The following is an 18,445-nucleotide window of genomic DNA, read 5'->3' on the forward strand; positions in this document are numbered from 1 at the left end:
TAATAACCTACTATTGTACCTGGAATAGTCCACCTATGCTGAAATATAATGACAATTAAACCTTTTTACATTGCCTTGACACTCAAAATGCGGAGACGTTTTGATCATAGGAATGACCGTAGCAAACGGGAGCCTTCGGAACAGGAAGGAGCTGTCAGACCTGGAGAGAACACAGATATCGTTTTGAGTGAGAAACAGCTTGAAGCTCAGTTTCCTTTATTTACCCTCCCACCTGAGGAATTATGATGAATGAAAATAATAAGCATAATTAATGTAATAATTTCAGCATTTGGAAAATGCCTGAGGGTTGTTTTTGCACGGAATTGCAGTATTTCAGTGGTCCAAAATTTGGACAGTGAGACTGCCAGTCCCTCTGGTGAATAGCTTTCACTCTTATGGTGAGTCTTTGAGGCTGGCGGTGGGGTGCTAGTGCATGCTGGGATGTCCCTGATGTGAGCTGCTGTTTATGTGGACGGAGGACTGCCTGATGTGTCGCAGCAGCGTGGCGAACAGCCGCCACTGAAAAGGGGCTCTGTGCGGGTCTGCAGATCACTTTACACATCCACGTCCTGCTTCCGCCCCCTCTCTGCACAGGCAGCCTAGTGTACCCGCTCTGATGGAGGGGAAAAACAACCCAAAACAGAGGGGTTCAGTCCACGCAGCAGCCCAGCACAGAACCCTATTCATCTTCCTCTGCTGCTCCAGGATGACTTTATTTTTCAAATTCACAAATATCCCCCTGTGAAAAACCTGAGATCAATGAGAGAGCTAATGCTTGCTTTTCTCTATCCTGCTGGACATCTGAGGCCTCTCATTTACACACTTGTGTGTAGATGCATGCATGTGTGCGTTTTAGCGATCCGACAGAGTTAATGAGCTGGATTACTAGGCTCATTAGATGCCTAGAGGTGCCAGCAGATGCCTGTGATGAGCAGGATCTCAGAAGAAACTAACGATTGTGACAAAATCACAAAGTTAGTTTCCATGGTGGACTGCAGCTATCCCAGTAACATTTAAAATGGAGACATAAACAGAGGGGCAAAGTGACAGATATGGGGGAGGATAAAGGTATTAAGGTGCTATTCCTGGAATCCAGGATCACCACATGGTGCTGACCACAGTGCCTGAGACAAGGCATATGAGATTGAGGCACCATCAAGAGCTATATTTATGCAGAGGCCCTTTTCAACGTGGGACAAGAAGCCAGGGCTATTTAAGATTCCTGGGGAAATGGCAAAGTGGGTGAATAACTACAAAGACAAGCAAACCTTGGTGCATTAATGACAGGATAAACTGAGGTCTGGACTTTTTTTTATTATCTCTCATTCATTCATTTATAAAAGTAGTGTAAGAACTTCTACCTGCACTGTTTTCACTACTGTCCTAAGACACTTCTAATGATCACTGGACACTCCCTCATTCAGCTTTATACTCATTAAAAGAGCACCTGATATGGCTGCTGCTTCCTGGGGGAATGGGAAAACATCCAGTCTACACCCCTGACTCCCCTCGAATGTCAGTCCTGCATCAGCATGAGAAGAATGACGCTCTGTACGGGCCATTGCAAGGGCCATTCATAGCTTTAAGCCCTGCTACAGAGTACCTACATGACCAAATCTGACACAAAACTGGTACTAATCCACTTCATTGATTATCCTCCCTGACAGCCCTTTACATTTGAAACTGTATTCAGAAGTGACTGGCCATGGCTGCAGTGAACCAAAGCTTACTCTAGGTCTGCCTTGACATTGCCCTTGCATTACTTATGCCTATAAAGGCATGACCACATTTACTACCAGATCCTCATTAGGCAGATTTTAAAAGTGGCTTATTCAATTTAAATTCACTGCAGTTTTTAGTTCATCAGTTACCATACTCACAAAATCAAGAAACCTGAACCATGTTTCATTGAAGTCACTGTAGTACAAATAGGGCCACAAAACTCAGATCAAGAGAAAATTAATCCAGTACATCTCTTGTTTACCCTCCACATATTCCACTTTTAGCCCTGCTGGACATCCCTCTGCATTCCTTCAGGACCATTTGGTTGATGACAAACAGGAGCCTGTACTGAATGTGTGTCTAGGTGCTCAGGTGCGAGTCGTGGTCTGTGCCCCCTGTGGGTGCATCTCTGTTTGGGAACAGTGAGCATGGACCTGATGACCGGCTGGAGAAGGTGTCCTCTGTCCGGCTGGCCTCTGTGGTTTGTGTGTGTGGTGAAATGCTCTGCCAAGCCAAATATGGCACACAGTGCTGTGTGCTTTGGAAAAGTTTGCTTTCCTAATAATCGAGGTCTTATAGAAAATGTAGCCTTTCAATTGTACTTAATAGAAGGTTTATATACTGTAGAACTGACAGAGAAAACAAACTCTTCCCCACAACATACTACCCCCTTCTGCAACAATCAGAGATCAAGCCTGTGTGACAGTTTCTCATATGTGGATAATAAAATAGCAAACCTTATGTAATTCAAGATGTCATCCTTCAGAAAATTTAGAATGTGCAACCTATATCTTATATTGTACAATTCTCAGAGATCACATCTCGTGGTACTGGTTCTTAACTGGTTTGACTATTTTGTATTCAAGTTCTTATTTTATCCAAAATGAGATGAAAATCTTTAAATAACAGAAACATATCAGTTGTCTTTATCACCCTGTAACATGGATGCTTTTTGGATAGGATTCATCGGACAGCAACAGAGCGAAAATCTGTCCATTGATGATTTAGTGATAAAGATTGATGATTTCAAAGAAAGAAGCCTGATTACTTCTACAGTAAAAAAAAAAAAAAAAATCTGTAATGCATGCTTTAACTCTATCCCTCTGCTCATGAATCATACTTTCCCTTTTCTCCATTCCTATTTTTACAGCTGGACACAAGCAGATCTGCTCGAGCACTTGTCTCCAGCAGACAGTTGGAAAATGGCACACGACTCTGACTACCTTTGACAGGGTCACACCATCTGTTCTATGTTCGTAAATCATGCAAATCATAGAATATCCACCTAATTAAATGATCTTGTAGTGTAAATAAGGTCCGGGGTAGATTTTCTGTTTAGATGAATGAACATTAAACATTCTATACAATAATAGAACATTAAATGCTAAAACAAAACATTTACAGTTTACATTACTATGAACACATGAATTCAACACATGAATTCACATTTTCAAGTATTAATTTTTCTATTAAGCTATCCTACTCAGCTGTTGAGTAAACGTATGCCGTACTGTTTGTATGTGTTTTTCAGTAGCACAAAATAATGTGATCAAATGTCTATCAACTCAGTTCACAGTGGTAGGTATACAACAAAAAGGAAATGTTGGAGAAAAGAAGCTTTGTGTCTGTATGTTTGCTGTGAAGAGCCTGTCTATGTTTAAAATGAGGAAACAGTACCCCTACATTCCTCTGTAATCTCTCCATCTACCACACCAGGAATAGTAAAAAAAAAAAAAAAAAAAAAAAAAAAAGAAAAGAGAGAGGGCCTGGTAAGAAAAGATCTGAAAAATATAGCAGAGTGGGGGTCAAGTTTTACAAAGGTTAAAGGAATACTGTACCATAACTAATGCAAACAAATGTAAAGCTGCAGTAATGGCTTGTAGAAAAAGGTCTAAAAATATGAATCCATTTGACTTTCATCTTTCATCACTAACCTTATCAAAACCCTAGATATGTATTTTACCTTTTCTTTACAAACTTTCTTAAGGGACCAAATGTGTGGTGTGGTTTCATCAACAGTTCTACCTCATTGATTTCCTGTAGAGACTTTTGCAAACGAAAGCCAGCTACCTCATTCATCCAAACAAAGCTAGGAATGAGGGCATGAGATGGGGAATATGAGGTGTAATTTACGCCTCTCTCTCATGCATGTGAACCAGCCATACCACTGTAGCACCCGAGAGAGCCTCTGATGAATAAACCATTTGGCTGTGGGCCTCCTGAGATCGGAAACGCTGTCATAGGCCATTAGAGGGACTAGCTGTAGTGAAAAGCCAGGGTCTGCGCTCCTTTCCATCTCTGCTGCTTCTTCTTCTTCTGCCACCTCTCTCCGCCTCCTAGAGAAACCATTCTTGTCTCTGCCCTTCCATTTAAGTTGGCAGAGTTTAAATCCCATGACCATAAAACGCTGAGGCAGGCTACTGTTAACTGGACAAAGGTGGAGCCTAATGGTTGGGCACGCACACTGAATGAGCTGCTTTCTCACAAGCACACCCCGACAAATAAACTAGAAGACACAAACTCATAAACACAAACACGCAGAACAAATTCCTTTGGGTTGCCAAGCTTTTAAGTTTCTGAATTTTTGTTTTCTCCCAGTGGCTTGACCTGCTGGTAACTGCAGTTTCAGGCAAGTACGGCATGGATTATAATGCTAGACTTGTTAAGGCTGTCTACTTCTGTTTTGTTTTTTTAAAGTGAAAAGTTTTTTTTCTCTCTTACTATCACAGAAGGAGATGAAAATGATGTACAAGCCTATAAAAGCTTTCTAGAATGTGAAAAAAGCAGAAGCTCCTTAGAAAACCTCCTCTGCGGCCCTTAAAGGGTTTAGTGCAAAGTGTGCAGGATGGAAAAAATTCCTCAAGACAAAATCTATCTGCTTAATAAATTCTAAAAAATTTTTGCTTTGAAAAGAAACTCTGGTTGCAGCTGATGGCTGTGCTAAAGGGATGTAGGTGTGTGTTTTTGCCAGATGAGGACTTGTTTCATTGTCTAAGACTGTGTTGACAAATGTATGACTTGTGAGCCACATACTCGCTGCCAGCCCATGAAGTTGTATAATCAGTGCCAATTGATGATGCAATCCCTCTATCCAGCCACTCCAGCTGATCTTTCCTTGTAAAAGAACACAGCCTCTGGTCTGAGTGGGAAAAGTGATGTCATGCTGGAATTAAAGAGGCACCGCTGACCTTCTGGAAAGGATATAGGTGAGGAGGGGGTTAGCATACCTCTGGTATTCTATACTACTGCTGAAAAGCTCTTAAACCCATTTATCAGCAGTGCTTATCTGATTCTATGAAAAGTAATGGTGTACTGTGTAATTGTGTTCCTGGCAGGTAACCCACTGCATTTTAGGTTGTCTGAACAAACATCTGAGTGGAATGTAATTGCTGGAACTGAAGGAAAGATGGAGTAAAAGAAAAGGTGAAAGTGGAAAAGAAAGAAGTGAGGAGGTGTTGTGTTGTCGTCAGCAGCTCCTGCTGATGATGGAATTTCTGGGCTCAGAGGAACAGTGGTTAGCATTGCTACTGTGCAGCTCAGTGGAAAGAAGAGCAGAAAGGCCATTAAACCCCATTATCTTTCCAGGGTTGCTCATGTCTGAACATGGAGACTGAGCACTAAGGGTCATTAGGGTCTCTGCAGCTTTCTGAGGTGGAGTCGCCAGGAGGCCTTGCTTTAGATTATTCCACAGGTATGTTCCCTAACCCGAGGCTGTGGATTAGGAAGGTGGCAGAAGTGTGTCTAGAACTCAGCCCTTTTCTATTAATGGCATGTGAAATCCTGTGGCATATGGCTACTCCACCCATTCTGAAAATAAACAATGGCACTCCTGTATTTTCCATTTATCCAGTTGTTGAAAAAGAGGACACCGGGAAAGACTATAAAAGGAGAAGAACAACAGAAAAAGTACAAGAAAGAAAACATTTGAAGACAAAAGTTGACTGTAACAGAGACAGTCAGAGAAAAACTGTGTGTGTATGAAAGAGAGAGAGAAAGATAGATAGATAGAGAGAGAGAGAGAGAGAGAGAGAGAGAGAGAGAGAGAGAGAGAGAGAAAAGAAAGTGACAAAAAGTGCTATGCCACACCACTGGACCAGTAAACCTCTCAGTGTTATTGCATTTTTCTAAGTGCTAGCTGTTTTTATTGCTGCTGTAGGCTCACAAAAGCCTTTAGGGCTTCAGGGCAAAAGGTGTTTTATCCAACTACTAAGCTCTGGAGAAACTCCAAAATGAACATCCATCTTTTTGTATTAAAAGCTTGCTCTGACAGCAATCACCACTAACAAGATGTTACAAACTCATGCTCATCATTTCTGCCTTTCAGTTTCTCCCTGGCTGCTTTGTTTCCTCCTTCTGTCTTTGAGTGAGTGAACACACTCATAGTCACTCACACACATTCATATAGTCTCTCCCTCTTAGAAGAGACCAGACTTGTTTAACTTGAATGACCTAGTGGGCAGCCAAAAGAGAAGAGAAGCCTATTTTTAGACTGCACACAGATTAAAAGTGGAACTTATTTCCTCATCCCCATAAAAGCGAGACTTCTTCTTTCTGTCATTTACATCAGTCTCCCTGGTGGAGAGTTTCTCTCTTTCTTTTGACTCGCCATTTTTTTCTTCATGAAATGAAAACTGAAGTCATGCTAACTGAAGGTCTGTGGAGGTGCTTTAAAAACTCCTGTCACACAGACTATAAATGGCAGTGCCAAAGTAAGCTGTCAAAATGTGGCAAGAAAACAACGCTAATGCATAGTGACATCCCCTCACTGTTTACCTCAGGTGACCTTGGTGTAAAAAACCCTCAGTAAACTTAGTTGGTTATATAGCCATCTCAACCAAGTGTAATAGTATAAATAAATTAAAAACATTCCCCTATATATACAAGTGCAAGTGTGTGTATAGTAAGGTTGGTGTAAAACTGGGAAGTTCTGTTGGCCTGTTTTTTTTTCTTTCTGCCATGCCAGACAACACCAGAGACACTGCTTTTGTCACTTCAGAAGTGGATCACGTGATTCCTGGCCTGTTGGTAAAACAATGAGTTAGGGATCTACCATGTAACCGCTTTTACAGGAGCCACTACACCTGACCCGAACCAGAGTTTGGAAATGGACTGTAGCTGCTGCTACTCAATTTACTGCAGAAAGCCTTTGCTGTAATTATATCTCCTATCTAAAACCGTGGCATGACATCTAATTAAAACCTGACAAACAAAATCACCTTTTCCCTGAGTATTAGGTATATAAGTCTAGGCATATTGTAAATTATTATTTAAAAAACAACACTTTTTTTAACAAGACAATTATTAGGCAATCAGAATGGTACAAAAAGAAAAGTACAGTTCTTGCAGAACTCTGTGGGAGAGAATGGAAAACACGGCATCAGCAGTACCGGGGAATATCAGCCACAATGATGGGGGTGAGGCACAGTAGCAGAGAGAAAACCATGTTATTTAATAATCAGAGTTGGGGGGATGGGGGGTGTGTGTAGAACCCACTGGAAACACAGAAAATGATATAACGGAGCTGGCTCCCCTCCCAGCACACACTGCAGGGGAAACCTGAGACAAGCAATTCTGCTTCTCAGCTCCTTCTGTCTCAGGAGTGAAAGCGTTTAGTCTGTCATCAAGACTCTTAGAGAGATACGTGTGTCAGAATACACATGTGTGTAAGTGTGTGGGAGAGATGGAGAGTGAATACAGAAATGTGATCGGTAAGTTGTGAAGTCAAATCACAAGCAACCAGAAAAGAAACAAAATACATGAAATGCCAAAAAAAAAAACCATTTATACATATATAGAAAAGAGAGAAACTATTTAATCATTCCAGATTAAATCCTACTCCTCTTCCAGATGTTTAGAAGTTGTTTTAACACACCAGGCCTACAATAATTGTATAGAAAGGCAAGGCTTGGCCAGGGACTAATTATCCAAATAGGTTTTTAGTTGTTTAAGAAAACAAGACTAAAATCTGGGGCTTTCCTTCTCGGGGGTTCTCTCTGTAAGTCTTTAAGCTGCAGGCCTGTAGTAAACCTGTAGATCTTTACACTAAATACAGAGTCTGAATACTCTGGAAAACAGGAACAGTTATGACATAAACAAATAAAATATCCATCCAGTCACCTCCAGCTTGGCTAGAATGTATGCCTAGAATAACTGGATAAAGATATTTAATTTCATAAATTGTACAATAAATTTAAATAAATTAATTTATAAATTTAGGTTAAACAAATTGTACAGATATTTAAAGTGACCTGTCGAAATTGAGAATAAATACAATTTCAGTGATTATATTAAAAACACTCATCTAGTACAGGGTTTACTTGTGATTTTACAAAAATAAGAAAGAGGGACATTATGTAAGAATTACAGCAAGACATTTTAGCAAGAATGCTAATTTATTTCCAGTGTTTAATAAAGTCATCTGTTAGACTGATCTGGCTTAAACTGACATGAGCATTGGCATCAAAAACATTGAGCAGGTTTTAGTTCTATAGTACATCAAGATTGTATTTATATTTCTGTGTTATAAGTAAACTATAGAACTAATCTATCTACAGTGTTAAATTATAGCTCCAAAATACAAAATAACTGTAAAATATCTATGAACCAGATATTCCATATTGCTCGGATAGTGTTAACAACTTGCAATATTGCCTTCCTGTGGCTGTAAAAACATAGAATAGCCCAACAGTAATCATCCAACTTAGGAATCTTCTGAAGGACGTCCAGGGAGTCAGTCTATGACTCTTACCACGCTGTCTCCAATCACTATGAGGGTTAGACACACAAGCATGACAGCCACACACACACTTGGCTCCATGTCTGAGAGGAGGTTAAGGTTAAGTTATCCTCTCATCTCATGTTTCACTACCACTTTGTGTCAGATAGTGGAATGAAAATTGCAAGGTAAGGATCATATGAAGTAAAACAAAGCATCACAGCAAGTCTGCTACTTCAGTCCAGACTTCCTGCCCATTTAACAGTCAAAAAGCACTTCATTGCCAGCATCGTAGGAACACGCTCACAAGTAGTTTGAGTCCTTTACTCTTACCTATTTGCATCGGAGAGTCCTACATGATTTAATTAATACTATAAAGCTCTTTATTGTGGCAGGTTTGATATATAGTAAAAAAGTAAATAGGGGTCATTCAGCTGAAACTAAAATTCTAACTTTCTGACTTTATGAGTCCAACTGATCTGGAATGAGATCTAGGACAGGATAAAATGCCTCCAGTGGCACATCTTAATTGGTTTTCATTATCGTCCTTTAGTAAGAGGACTTACTAACAAAACCAGCTGAGGGAGGATGAATAGTTGTGTGGTGAAATGGATATTGGCAGATATAATTTTTGCTGCCATTTATTTAATTCACCACACAACTATTCATCCTACTCCAGCTGGCAAACCCGAAGCATGAAAAATCTCTCAAAACGATAATTTGTTTGTGATTTGCTTTTTAAGACATATAAGTGTACTTAATACCTGCTATGTTGTATGTTTACCCTGGCACAAATCTGGAGGAACATAACATCTACTGAACCCAGGGTAAAAGTAGAGGGAGGTGGAGAAATGAAAGTTCCACTTGGCTTGAACTGGATGACTACCCCTCCCTTATTTACGTCTTTCCTCCCCTTTTTATAACCCCACCCCTCCCTCTGACCAGCCATCTCTCTCCCCTATTCTCTGAGCACCTGTTCCATCACCCACCTGCAGGACCATAAAAATGGCTCTGTAAACTCTCTCCCTTCTTTCTTCCTTCTATCTCTCCTCCAGCTGGCACACAGCTGGCACTTTATGAGTCACATCTCTGTGTCCTTGATGTCATTACAGCCTTTCCATCCAGCTCCATTTTCACCATTCTAATTTGTTCATGGTTCCCATAACACACTTATAGCAAAAGCAGGGACAATGGCCATGGAAAAAAAAAACAAAGATAGGGCGGCCAAAACCACAGGGAAAGGACAAGGGTAAAAAAAGTATTTAAGATTAAAGAAAGGACAGTAAGACAGACAGAAAGATAAAGAATCTGTAAAAGAACAAGGGAATGAAGGACATTTGATAGGGAGGTGAAAAAAAATTGGGATGAAGGGGCCCAGGCCAAAGTCTTTCCCACAGAATAACTGGCACTGACATATGAAGCATGCTGCACCATTACTGTGAATTTGTCACCCAAGTCCTAGACAGATGAATCAGCCTGTCTAAGAATCCATTTATGAATGAAAGAATTGTGGAACAACCACAATGGTTTTTCCTCAGTGCTCACAGGTTCATGTGTATGCATCTGTGATGTCTATATACCTCAGTGCAGAGTATCTGAGCTTTTACTTCTTTCTTTTTTAATCACACATAAGTGTGATCACACCCACCCGTCCCTTGACTTCTGATGAACCCGAGTGTGTTTATTGATGGTTGCTCTATACCATCTGACCTGGGAGTGTATAATATAAAATGTTGGTCTACTGCACATGTACCCCTGTGTTGCCAGATGGTCTGTTTACACCTCTTTATAAACAGCGGAAGCAGACATGTAAAGAATCTCTAAATGTGTATGACCTCTTGATATGCATCACTAATCTATTAGTCTTTTGTGTAATATTGAGTCCAGCTTTCTGGAACAAAGCCACAGCATCTGTTGATGTGTATGTGTGTTGATGATTTGATTTTCTGTTTGTGCCTTTCATGCTGACAACTGGGATATTGATTAACTGGGATTTGGTGTCACATACAACATGGATTAGCTATGCTTCAGCAAATAAAACAAGTCCTCCTTTCAACTAAGTTTTCACATAACTTAGCTTGGATCGGTTTTCATTTGGTACTGACACTGAGGTAAATGTTTGCATTCCTAATTATGGAAGAAGGGATGCAGTAAGTGAAATATGTGGCTTGGAGTAATTGTTTTTTATACTGCATAGCGGTCATGACGTGTTCTGGTTTAATTTTTTGTGAGAATGAAAACCTAAGCTTTTCCTAAAATCAAGGTTGTCACTGAACATCTCAGAGATGACCAATGTAAACAAAGAAAGTTTGCTGCCTGGTAGTGTGGATTGACAAAGGATTGACCTTTTAAGAAGAATTATTGGGCTGGTAACTTAACTGGGCTACCTATACGCACGAGCACGTGAACTGGTTGGCCCCTGATAGCTGCACACACTTCTGCTAACTTCACCTGATTCTCTATTTATCTTGCTTTGGTGACAAACTGAAGAGTTGTGTCAAATGTTCTCCGTCAAGTCCTGCCAGGGCTTTCCAACACGCTATTGCAGCATCCACTTCAGCCTCTTGTAAGTCCATGTTTCCTTCCCCAGTCTCCCTATGGCAAAAATTAACATCTAAACTGGAAACTTTTGCAAGGGGTAACTTTCCGATGCTGACCATTTGAACCAGTGTTACTCACTGAGACCCGGCAAACATGAATGTTTGAGGGCAAACATGGAGCGGATGAATCAGCTACATGTGGAATGCGACAACGGACCCTGACTATCAGCAGCTGGCTTTCTAGCAGAACACTCAGCTTAAATAACATGATTATTGCTGTACTTGGAAAGGGCAAAAGCAACAGTTTTGGCTGAATGACACTAACATAGATGTTTCCCACAAAGGGAGGACAAGAGAAATGATTGAAAAGATTATTTACACAAATTTTGTCGTTTTCTTTTTTTTTTTTACAAAAATTTTCCATCACCCCAAATCCATGACTATTGAGATATGTGCAAACACACTCATATCACTATGTACTATAGATCTTTTGTTTTCACCTGCCATCAAAAGTGTATTTGCACACTCTTAAAAGCACACACCCACATTCTTGGATGGCATTAAGTGCTGGTTGTGTTGATACCAAGGAAGACATGCAAAAGCATATAACCTCAAACACACACAAGTGTCAGAGACAGGTATTAAACATGGGTTTAAAGCTATAAACAAATGTCACTGGTGCGATATCTTCAAGGCCACATTCTCATTCCTATAATCAAGAATTTAATCATAGAGGAGATTAAAGACTGCTGTTGTAGGTTTGAAGGTATAGTCACCCCATTTGCTGAAAGAATCTGTATATGTAGAATATAGATTTCTGAATAAAACTAGTCTCTGTGTACATATTGGGCAATTTCCCAAATTATTAGGCAACATTTCCCAAAAGGTACACAGCACAACTATCAGCAGCATTGTAGAAAAAGAGTATGAGCTCTTCTTTCTCTTCCCATGAAAGCCTCGGCACACAAAGTTCAAAAAAGCCCATAGAGGTTTTTCCCCTTTAAAAGGAAGCATGACATCAGCCATAGCTAGGTTGACCAAGTGCCTGAACAACACTGATGTGTCTAAACAATGCCGCATCTGGATCAAGACACACTAGGGATAAAAAAATGACTCAGAGCCAAAGAGAGAGGGAGAGGGAGAGAGAGCAGGAATGCAGAGGAAGAGAGCAGAGATGAAAAAAAGAGGAAGCAGCCAGCTGTTTAGGACAAGTGCCAGAGTGTCTGCGGATGTGCAGAGCTCTTATTTATGGGCGATTCCCCTCTCTCAGCCAAATCCAACCCTTAGCCAAAGATAGAGGGAGAGAGAGGAAGAGAAAGTGAGAGAGACTATCGTCCAATCTGGACTTTAAGTCACTCACATGGCTCCTAAGCACAGCACCCATCAGACAGGACATAACATGCTACACTAAACAAGTCTCATCACTCCAACAGCTTGGAATGCAGTCTGCCATTACTGAAAATTCCCAACCCACTACAGCACACTCTCTCTGCAGCTATAACTCTATATGGCTTAAGACTTGAGCCTGAATCACCTAGACTAGCATCACTCTCTCAGCATTGAGTCTACACAAACAACACATAACCTGAAATAAACTATGCTGTGCTAAAGCTAACAAAATATGACTCATTCTGGACTCAAGGTGCTCTCTTCTATGCGTAAAGAGCGTATCAACTGTCCAGTGAAGTATGTTGACAGAAAGGTTTCTGTGACAGTTTGATAGAAGGTTAAAGACAGTCTCCTTCTGTGCTGGCACCAAGCTTCTGTGGTCCAGGCTAAGAAGAGTACCTAGAAGTGTCTAAATTAAGAAAGCAGAAGAAAAGAGTAAGAGTAACAGATCAAATGTTCAGTTTAATTATCAATCTGTTCCACAAAGATGTGTACTGTCTCTCTCAAAACACATTCTAAGCCAAAAATGTGTGATATCAGGATGCAGGCTAACAGCATCTGTCTCCTGTTCCATCATTCTTCGCCTCTCCCTCCATTTCATTCCGCTTTTCTATCAGCAGCTCTCACCTCTATGCCAGAATGCTGTGGGGGAGCTGCGTTTGGCTCTAATGCTAAAAGTGCAACTTGACATAAAGAGGACGTCCAGAATGCTGGGAGAATAATGTGAGGTATCTCCTGTGACTCATGTGATTTTACATTATGCGTTCAAAACCCCAACATGGAAACGCAGTAAAGTGTGTGTTTGTTTTTGCCTCTATACTGTGTTTAGTAATGTTGTATACTAAACACAGGTAATTTGCAGAGTTAATTTCAGATGCATTTTCAGCGTAAATGGGGCAAAACATGGCCAAACAGAGACATACAAACATACATGCAGGAAGAGAGCAGCCACATACCTTACTGCTGTGCATCTTTAAAGAACCACAATATATGTATGTGTGTGGTATATATGTAAACAGGACTGAAATCCAGATCTAGAAAAGGAATGCTGAAAACCTGCTACGGTCACTGATCTGGCTAAATGCCGTAAATATATATTTCTGTTGAAGACTCACAGCCTGCTAGGTTACTCATTTGTAAGTACACATAGCAAGAAGGGAGAGTCAGGATTTAACCCTTCATGCACTTCAAACTGCTTTCTACGGTACTAGTTCATTTCCTAATTGCCTAATTGTCACAATAAAATTCATAAAAGTCATCAAATATCCAAGAATTGGACCACTTTACAATGACAGCATCAAATGTAATAAATTGTTACATTTATTGTGAGTAAAATAAATAAAGACACTTTTGCAATAAAGACACTTTGTTTGAAGGCTATTTGCATTGTATGTCCATAGGATGAATGAATACAGATTTCAATTCTCCAGAGGAATCAGAAATATGCATCCTCTTCTTCTACATTGTTGCTCATGCTTGTTTTTTTTTTCATCAGCTCAAACACCACTGCCTGACCACAAAAAAACTCAACAATTCTGCATCACTCAGAGACTGGCTGCTGTGACCAACCTAAATTAGAGTTGATGGAGATGTCAAAATAAAAGCATAAAAGCATTTCCTTAAAAGCATTGCTTGGTAAGTATGTGAAATACTGTTTTTGTTTGTGTGTGTGTGTGTGTGTGTGTGTGTGTGTGTCTGCTGTATCATGGTAGAAACCTCAAGTGTAGGTAGATCTGACTGTTTTGACCTTGTAAGTCTGTTTGGTCTGTTTGTTTTAAGTTTCTGAGGTGAGGATTGGATTGGTAATAACTGTGTGTGTGTGTGTGTGTGTGTGTGTGTGTGTGTGTGTGTGTGTGTGTGTGTGTGTGTGTGAGCTACCTAAGAGGATATAAACAAAAAAGCTCACTTCCTGTTTGTGTGCAATGTCTTGTTACCTGGTGACACTGTTTAGGAAGAATGCTCAAGCACGTGCACACACACACACACACACACACACACATACACACACACACACACACACACATACACTTTTTTCTGCATTTTGCATATTAGATGCAAATCCTCAATAAACCTGCCCAAAAAATCGGGCAGGCAGGCTTTCTCCTAGAGCTCAGAGCTTTCACCCTACAGCAGCCTGGCAAATGGCAAACTGGGAGGATTACACACTGGCTAGTGATGAAGAATAGTAGACTTTAGAAAAGACAGGCCTTGCTGCACCCTTCACAGTGAGCTATTCTCTCCTGGACTGGAATACGTGTAACCTGACTAAGATGCATCACTCATACTTTCAGAAACTCTCACACAAATACTGACACTGTTAAGGTGGCATGCAAGAGACATTACAGTGTGGTACTAAAATACACATGCCTGCTGGCCAACTAAAGCAATACTATGTCTTTTCAAACCTGGAATAACATGGAATATTCCTGTTGCTATTACTGCATGGTCCTGTTAATTTAACAGCAGCTTAGGTTTATAGCTCTAAATGGTCAACCCCTCCTTTCAGATGTAGCTTCATTTCTGTGACGTTTCTTTGCATCTTTACCATTTCTTCCTCTCTGTCTTTCTGTATGTGTGACTGTCTGTCTTGCTTTTGCTCTTTCCTTCCTCCTCCACTGCAGCCACTTCTGGAAAGTCCATTTGCACAGTTCGCAGTAAGAGAGCAGGTCCGTCTCCTCCATGGCAGATTCCTGCTTGTGTTTTTTCAATTAGCCTCGGCTCCTGTATACTATTCAGAGGAACATTTGGGAAAGCATAATTCTCATGGCCCAACACAAAAACTAACGGAAAGTCACTTAAGATTTTTCCGGTAGGAGTTTTGGAAAGAACCATTATTCTCTCAAAGGGAAAACAGTTACATGTCCCTATAGAAACAGGTGAGAATTAGATGGAGGGAGAAATAGATGGTTGAGTGACTAGATAGTTGGGTAGATGAATTCTGCAGGTGGGTGTATATGGATCTGGATGGATGGATTGATGGAAGGATATATACACAGTAGATCAGAGGATGAATGGATGAAAGTCTGGATGGATGGATGGATGAATGGATGGATGGATGGATGGATGATAAAATGATGGATCAGTGAATGTGGATAAAATGATAAATACTTAAGTGGATGGAGAAATGAATGGATGGATGGATGGATGGATGGATGGATGGTTGCATGATAAAATGATGGATCAGTGAATGAATGGATGGACAAGCAGTTTGGTAGGTGGGTGGCTAAATAGATTTAGATGGTTCAGTATATGGGAGCATGCATAGGTGGGTGGGAGGTCAAACTGATGAATGGATGGGTAGATGGATCAATAGTCAGTTAGAAGTAAGATATAAATAAAAGAAAATGTAAATGCCCAAAGTAGAAGGCGGTGGGGTGAACGAGTGCACGGATGGACGAATATCCCTAAGAATGCAGATGAAAGTCGACTGTTCCGGATCTGAAGAGGGCCACAGGGAGAAGGGACATATCCAGAGGCCTCACATCAAAGCTGCAAGGCTGAGAGACAGATGAGAGGAGCAAAGACGTCTCCACCCTCTCTCTGTCCCCATCATATTTACACAGATGAGTTGAAACAGCTCTTGGCATCTTTTCGGCAATAAACACTAGGCCAGATACACACATAAACACACAAACGGTTTTGGATAAATCATACGTATAACCCTACCAAAAACTAACACACAAACAAGTTCATGCCTCTTGAACTAACTTCCATGCAAAATCACAGGTACTCCACTAAAGTTAACAACTCTACCTGTACAGCCATTTAAAACATACTGGCTACCTTACTCAGATCCACACCGTCTCTCTGGATGTATACAGAAAGGGTACAAGAGTTCAGCAGGGAGATGTGGATGCCAGTGTAACAGCTCCCACACACTGCACACATTCATTGTGAATCCTAAATACTGCCTTAGTCTAGTCCAGTCTCACAGAGACCTTTATAGAGTCCTGACTGTGGAAACACTGCCAACTGTCATCCTTCTGTGTGTGTGTGTGTGTGTGTGTGTGTGTGTGTGTGTGTGTGTGTGTGTGTGTGTGTGTGTGTGTGTGTGAATGAAAGTTTGTGCTCAGGTACTGGAAGTGACAAACCTCACCGCCACCCACCCAGACGGTCAGACAGACACACAGACAGATAAACAGACAGAGACACAACTCTGAGTAGTTCAGTGAAGTTCACAGCTCTTACCTGTGTGTGTGGAGTCCGTGTGTGAGAGCTTCATATCTGCTGTAGCAGTTCCACAGCTTTGCATTTAGACCCAGGGCTCATGTGAGGAGACAGAGAGGTGGGGGAGAAGGGGAGAGAGAGAGGGAGGGAGAGAAAGAGAGAGAGAGAGAGAGAGAGAGAGAGAGAGAGAGGGAGAGAGAGAGGTGTAGAGAGAGAGAGGGAGAGAGAGAGAAAGAGTGAGAGAGAGAGTGTACTGGAACACTGCAGCCCCCAGCCCCGGCCACTCCAACTCTACAGTCTGAGGATGAAAAGAGAAGTCTTCATTACCAGCTGGAGACCACGCCTCCACCCCCTCTCTACTTCCCTCCCTCCCGCTCTTCCTCCCTCCCTCTCTCTTCCCTCACTCTCCCAGCCAGTAGCACACTCCAGGGCCAGCCCCAGCCAAAAGAGGGCCAACCATCTGCCAAAAAAACCTCCAAGTACAGTTCACTGCCAGCACAGTGCAGAGTGAGAGAGAATAAGAGTGAAGGGAGAGAGAAAGGAGCTATGACAGATAAAGTGACAAACACACAGGGGAAAGAATAAGTAGAGCAAAGGAAGGTCAGAAACACTTTTAATCATTGTTGCTGAGGTCTTTAATTAACTCTTGCCTTAGAAAACACCAGATCAAACGGCCTGTTTAGCTTGCTTGGTGACATGAATCTCTCTCTCTCTCTCTCTCTCTCTCTCTCTCTCTCTCTCTCTCTCTCTCTCTCTCTATTTACAGTAGAAATATAATTGCTTACCATACTCATCATCCACATCTGCCTTTCTCTGCTACTGCACACTGTCTGATCATTCCTTCCTTGCTCACTTTCTCTTTCTTTCACCCCTGCCAAAGTGAGTGTTGTCCCCTTTGGAGGAGAAAATTGCTCTTTAAGGAGAACTGCATACCGCCTGTAATTATGAGTGGGGTTGTGCATGGAGAAAGGCTTGGAACCCAACCCCCACTGCCACCACACGCACATGCACACACACGCACACACACACACACACACACACACACACACACACACACACACACACACACACACACACACATATATATATTTTCACTCTCACCCAGGGCCAAATCAGGGCACACACACTGTCACGAAGAGACAGTTGTGAGTTTAATCTTTTTTCAAAGGCCATATTTATTCAGGCAACCTGAAGCATAGAAGCATGGGAGAAATGATGTATGCCTTGAAACGATGCAATTATCTAGCATACACCGCAATAGGAAATGAATGCATTATGACAACAACAAAAAAATCTGCTTAGTATCAAAAAGTTATTGCATTTTCCTAAATGCACATAAAAATTGCACATGCACCTTTGTTGAAATGCTCTGAAGTTCATTACTGGCCTGTTTAAAGCTGCTCTTATTTTTATACACGTTGCTCTTATGGTATGTAAATGAGGGCTACAATTAAAGCGGCTAAATACGGCTTCAACCAAGCACTGATCTCTTTTTGTTCTACATAAACTCCACCACCATCATGTGTGTTTGCATAACCCCAAACAATTAACTACTGTACAGAGAAGACATTTTACTGTTGCACGGTCAGAGACTATGACTGAGAGCATGACTTGCAAGGCAGTTAATGTTCCAATAGAGAGACTATGAAGTCTTTGCTTCTTTGTTATTGGAACTCTATATGTAGTGTTTGTACCATTAATTAATGATAATAGAAAAAATATACAGCTGGCTGAAGCAATGCTACTGAGTGTATTTAGCTTTCTAATTTTTTTTTGTAATGACCCAATAAATACTCAATCCCATATAAAGTAATCATATCGCATACAATATTGACATAAAACAGTGATACTGAATATTGTGTAAATAGACAAAACAATTAGGTGGGCACAGATGTTGAGTTAGCCTTTGAAT

The 18,445-nt window shown here is 41.0% G+C and overlaps 1 protein-coding gene across 4 annotated transcripts in view; it reads right to left on the reverse strand.

Annotated features, from left to right (window-relative positions):
• LOC113659969 overlaps positions 1-18,445 on the reverse strand; it is a 182,471-nt gene that overhangs the window by 20,641 nt on the left and 143,385 nt on the right. For 3 of the 4 annotated variants that reach the window (XM_047819421.1, XM_027173078.2, XM_047819422.1), the window contains one exon: positions 16,555-16,831. The gene's annotated coding sequence lies outside the window, so the exon portion shown is untranslated. Of the gene's footprint in view, positions 1-16,554; positions 16,832-17,318; positions 17,446-18,445 lie in introns of those variants that run through there. The other variant, XM_047819423.1, reaches the window with a different exon arrangement.

This window comes from Tachysurus fulvidraco, chromosome 10 (assembly GCF_022655615.1).
Source record: "Tachysurus fulvidraco isolate hzauxx_2018 chromosome 10, HZAU_PFXX_2.0, whole genome shotgun sequence".
Taxonomy (NCBI): Eukaryota; Metazoa; Chordata; class Actinopteri; order Siluriformes; family Bagridae; genus Tachysurus; species Tachysurus fulvidraco.